This window comes from Cuculus canorus, chromosome 6, assembly GCF_017976375.1.
Source record: "Cuculus canorus isolate bCucCan1 chromosome 6, bCucCan1.pri, whole genome shotgun sequence".
In the NCBI taxonomy this organism is placed as follows: domain Eukaryota; kingdom Metazoa; phylum Chordata; class Aves; order Cuculiformes; family Cuculidae; genus Cuculus; species Cuculus canorus.
This window is the reverse complement of record NC_071406.1, coordinates 31959-37374: the sequence shown is the minus strand read 5'-3', so window position 1 is coordinate 37374 and position 5416 is coordinate 31959. Positions and strand designations below refer to the sequence as shown.

General features: G+C 60.4%; 1 long non-coding RNA gene across 2 annotated transcripts; it reads left to right on the top strand.

Moving 5' to 3' along the window:
- Window positions 1-682: 682 nt before the first annotated feature.
- On the top strand, window positions 683-2787 carry LOC128852465 (uncharacterized). 2 transcript variants are annotated; one of them, XR_008450301.1, is made up of 4 exons: window positions 683-914; window positions 1293-1369; window positions 2065-2225; window positions 2762-2787. It is a non-coding gene; the product is annotated as an uncharacterized LOC128852465 (long non-coding RNA). The 2 variants fall into 2 exon arrangements; XR_008450302.1 differs by having other exon boundaries at window positions 683-921.
- Window positions 2788-5416: the final 2629 nt, after the last annotated feature.

Sequence of the window (5416 nt, the reverse complement as noted above, 5' to 3'; positions counted from 1 at the left end):
GCGGGCGGGGAAGCCAGCGCTCCCATTGGCTGAGGCGCTCCTCACTCAGCGGGCAGCGACCAATCAGCGGCAGCAGCGGGCCGAGGGGGGGGCGGGGGAGCCAGCGCTCCCATTGGCTGAGGCGCTCCTCACTGAGCGGGCAGCGACCAATCAGCGGCGTCAGCGGGCCGAGGGGGCGGGCGGGGGAGCCAGCGCTCCCATTGGCTGAGGCGCTCCTCACTGAGCGGGCAGCGACCAATCAGCGGCGGCAGCGGGCCGAGGGGGCGGGCGGAGGAGGCAGCGCTCTCATTGGCTGCACCGCGTGTCACTCCGCCGGTAGCGACCAATCAGCCGCAGAGGAGGGTTCGAGGGGGCGGACGGAGGAGAGCGGGCTCCCATTGGCCGAGCCGCATGTCACTCAGCGGGCAGCGACTAATCAGCGATGGCAGCGGGCCGAGAGGGCGGGCAAAGGAGCCAGCGCTCCCATTGGCTGAGGCGCGCGTCACTCAGCGGGCAGCGACCAATCAGGCGCACCGGAGGCTTCGAGGGGGCGGGCGGAGGAGAGAGGGCTCCCATTGGCTGACCGAAACGTCAGTCATGGAGCAGCGACCAATCAGCGGCGGGACAGGGCCGAGGGGGGCAGGCAGAGAAGGTACCGCTCCCATTGGCTGAGCCGCGTGTCACTCGGAGAGCATCGACCAATCAGCGGCGGAAGTCGGCCGAGGGGGCGGGTGGAGGAGGTCGTTAATGGCGCCGCTCCTGCCCGCGCGGCCGCTCCCCGCGGTTGACGGCGCCGCTCCTGCCCGCGCGGCCGCTCCCCGCGGTTGACGGCGCCGCTCCGGGCTCGCTCTCCGGGAGCTGCGGTACTCCCGCGGCCGGGCTGTGCGTTGCTGGCGCCGGGACCGGCTCGGGCTCGGGGCCGTTCGGGGCCTTCGGTGCTGTGTCCGTGCTCTGCGTGAGACGCCGCGGGGGGGGAATCCCCGCTTTGGGGCGGGGGGGCGAAGGGTTAAAAGGAGGGGGAAAGGGGGCCAGCTGGGGAAAAACGGGGGGGGGGAAAGGAGGGGGGGGGAGGGGGAGGGGAAAAGGGGAAGGAGACAGTTAGGAGGGAGGTGGCTTTTTGAATCCCTTCTGTAACCGGGGTTCTTTGCCTTTCAAACCCTCCCACCTCCCACGGTTTTACAACGATGCAACATCCGGTTTCGCCTGCTACAAATCCTCTCGGTTTAGACTTTTCTCTCTTTGCGTTGGCACAGGATATCTGCTTAGCCTTGTCGTGTAGTTGAGGCTTACCATCTCTTTCAACTTATTTTTAGTATCGCAAGCGAGTGCGGAAGGCTGCGTGTGCTCCTGGCTGTCCTAGAACGTGAAGGTGGTGGATTGCCCAGCTGCGGTAAGCTCTGCTGCCTTAGGATGGTTGTGTTGAAGACGCCCCTTGCGTAGGGAGGCTGACGCGCTGACGTCAGCAGTCTCCCGCAGACGGTGCTTGGGACCGGCAAGGGGGGTGCTGGAACTGTTTCCTTGGGCAGAATTTGCCCACGGCTGAGAGGGTGCTTTCCGGGGAGGCGACCGAAACCCGACTCCCAATCCCGGTTCCGTGAAGGGGACGGTTTCTTGAGCAAACCGTGTCCAGTCGGGTCTTTCTCTGAAGCGTGCGCTTGTGAACAGAGCACCGGCGTGCCGCTGTTACGAACGCGGCTCGACCGCTCGTGGCTTTGTTTGGGAGGAGTTGCGGCCTCCCTGCGAAAACCTAAAGCTCCGGCTGCTGCTGTGCCGGATCCTAACGGTCCCCGTGAGCAAAGCTAGCCTCTGCGGTGCCCTTCGAACCGAGCAACGCCAGAGCAGAGGCACGTGGAAGTTTGCCCCTTCTCTTCCGGTGCCCGTGACGGAGCGCAGCGAATACGAAAAGAGGCAGTGCTGGAAGAATTGCCGAAGGAGAGGGTACGAGCTCAAAGCTGCCTCGGGTTCCGGTGCTGAAGCGAAGCGGGTGCGGCAGGACTTACCTCGTGTTGTCGTCTGTTAAACTCCCAAAGCTTTTCCTGCCTCTGAGGAAAGGGCAAGAAATATATTTCTGCTTGTTTCTTTCAGGTGCCCCGGTTCAAGGCTCTACCTCTGCCTTCCTTTGACCGTCTGAGGGCGCCAGAGAAGGTCGAAACCCACGCTCGGCCCGAGCCGTTCCGTCTGCGCGTGGATGAACGGAGAGCGCTTGCCACCGTACGGAGCTGCAAACAGCAGATGGGAGGAGAAGGGTAAGGGGCGCGGCCGGACTCGAAGCAGCGCGTGTGGTTGCGATTGTTTCACAAGGCGTCCTGCCCGAGTTGTATGGGGATGTGAGTTTGAGCAACGGCCTGTCCTGTCCTTGGCGTGAGACTCGCGCTGTGGGTTAGGGATTGGTGTGTTGGAGGCTTTTTTCCCTCCCCCCGCCGTGGGGTTTCCCCCAAGTGGATGAAGAGCTGTGGGGTGTTTTCTGAGCAGCAGCTGTGCGCAGCTGGATCCCTTTGCTGACCGTCTCTGTGCCTGGGGATTTACTGACCTGCAAGCGACCCGCTGCTTTTCCTGTGGGAAGCCTGCAGCGGACAACTGACGTTCTCCTGAGGCGACGTTGGGCAAGAGTAGGCGGCAGGCAACACGGGACACAACTTTCTGGCTTTGATACGATTTTCTAGGCAACCAGTTTGCTCTGAGTCAACCTGCCTTTTCCAGCGTTGCGAGGGCGGAAGTTGGGGCGGGGGGAGAGGGTCTTTTTGTTAACGTCTGGCGCTAGATGGGCTCTCTTCTCTCGCAGCTTCGACGGGGCTCGGAAAGGCAGAGGAGGGTTGAAAGCTCATCCCGTCACCGGTGGCGTTGCCGGGAAGCTTTCTGTCCTTCGAAAGGAAACGAAGCTGTTTTCAGCCAGGGTTTCATGGAGACTCGGGCTGATTGGGGCACCGAGAGCCCGTCAGATGGTGGCGAAGAGAGCGGTGGGGAACAGGACAGAGCTGCTCCTCCGAGGAGACGGTGGAGCCCGTAACGGATGGTAGGTGGGCTGTTTTTCTGTGGACGAGGGCAGCAAAGTACCGAGGGTGAGGTGAGAGCGTACTGAACTTACACCTCACGCTGTTGGCTGTTTAACCGGTCGGGGGGAGCTTGGAGCACCTTCCCTATGAGGACGGGCTGATGAGAGTCGAGCTTGGAGACGAGAAGGCCCAGAGGAGATCTATAGTGCACCTTCCAGTTACCTGGAAGGGGCCTACGAGAAATCTGGAGGGGAACTATTCATAAGGCTCGTCGGGGACAGGGCGAGGGGGGGAACGGGTATAAACCAGACAGAGGCAGATTTAGACTAGACGTTAGGAAGGATTTCCTCACCGTGAGAGCGGCGAGACGCTGGAACAGGTTGCCAAGGGAAGTTGTGGCTGCCCCATCCCCGGAGGTGTTTGAGGCCAGGTTGGATGGGGCCTCGGGGCAGCCTGATTTAGTGGGGTGTCCTTGCCCGCGGCAGGGAGGTCGGAACTAGATGATCTTTAAGGTCCCTTCCAGCCCCGCGCTGTTCTAGGATTCTCTGAGGCTCCCAAAGCTTCTTCCTGCCCCTGAGGAAAGGGCAAGAAATATTTCTGCTTGTTTCTTTCAGGTGTCCGGGTTCGAAGCTCTGCCTTCGTCTGACCGTGTTGAAGCTGCCGGAGGAGGTCAGAAGCCCAACTCAGCCCGAGCTGTTCCTTCTGCGGGTGGATGAACGGGATGCTGCTGCCCTCCAGAGCTGAACGCGGCCGGTAGGATGAGAAGGAAGGGTGAGGGGCACAGCTGGACTTGAAGCGGCGTGTGTCGTTGCGATTGTTTTCAGCAAGCGTCCTGCCCGAGTTGTACGGGGATTGATATTCGAGCAATGACCTGTCCCGTCCTGGGGGAGAGACTTGTCCTGTGGATTGGGGGGGGGGGACCGGTGCGTTTGAGGATTTCCTTCCCCCTTTGAGGTCAGCGATGGGATTTCCCACAACTGTATGAAGAGCTGTGAGGTATTTTGCGAGCACGTCTGTGCCCAGCTGGATCCCTTTGCTGATCCCTTTGTGCCTGGGCACTTATCGGCGTGTAAACGACCCGCTGCTTTTCTCGTGGGAAGCCTGCAGTGGGCACCTGAAATTTTCTCGAGGTGATGTTTGGCAAAAGTAACTGGCAGGCAACACGGGACGTGACTCTCTGGTTTCGCTACGGTTTTCTAAGCAAAGGATTTCCTCGGCCTGCCTTTTCCAGTGCTGCGAGTGGTGAAAGTTGGGGCGGGGGGAGAGGGTCTTTTGTTAACATCTGGCACCGGATATGGACTCTCTTCCCTCGCTGCTTGAACAGGGCTTGGAAAGGCAGGAGGGTTTAAAGCTCGTCCCGTCACGGTGGCGTTGCCGGGAGCTTTCTGTCCTTCGAAAGGAAACGGAGCTGTTGTCGGGTCGAGTGACAGAGGCTTGGCTGCTAACTCAGCACTGACGCTGCTGAATGATGGTTAGGCTGGCCGCTGCCTCTTCTGTGTCGGCAGAGCCGCCAGTGCCCTGCGCTTACCTGAGCGATTCCGTAGCGGCTCGTGTCCCAGGGAGCGGGGGCAGGTTTTCATCTCTGCACCGTTCCCCTGTCCCACGCTAAGGTGGCGGCTGCATTGAACGAGTGACTGGTGTGCGTGCCGGCTCGGGATCCGGGTCAGTGGGACGTGGGGAGCACCCCGCGGAGAGAGCTGTCGCTCTTCCCGTTCCTAAGGGGGTGAAGGCATCTATAGCCAAGGGCAGACTGAGCTTCGTTGGGTACGGAACCAGCGAAAAACTCATCCGTACTAACAATTGCGTGCGTGCCTCTCCCATGAGAACATCTGTGACGGGGTGACGTCTGTGCGAACAGGTCTCACGTTTGGGCGTAAGGTTTCCCCTTTTCCTGAGGCCCGGAGGTATCTAGTACCTGCCCGCGCGAGCTGAAGCGCTCCAGAGGGAGGCTTCCGTTCGACGCTAGTACCGCGCTGCTTCGCCGGACTGTCTGTGCGCCAATGTTGTCTCCTCCTGCTGCTAAACTTAGAGAGTCCTTTCGGTGCTGCAGTTCTTGAAAGCCTTGTGCCGGCAACGACAGGGAGCTGCGAGCGTTTGAGAAACGGTGGGCAGGTAGTGGAGCCGTAAGGAAGAGGCGCCGAGAGCGGGTCAGGCAAGACAAGAGCAGTGGTAACAGGAAGAAGTTTCTCTGCCGAGACGAGAAAATGGTAAGTGTGCTCTTTGTGAAGGGGGGGGGGGGGCTGCAAAGTAACCCGGAGGGATGCGAGGGTTTGCTAAACGAGCCAGTGTCGCTGTCGAGCTGCTTTAAGACGGTCTTTTCGAGTTTTCCTGTTGCAAACTGACTCCTCCTTAACTTTACGGCTGGTCTGGACAAAAAAAAAAAAAAAAAAAAACCAAAAAAAAACCCCGCAAAACCACCCCCACAAACGAAAGAGGCAGCTCTG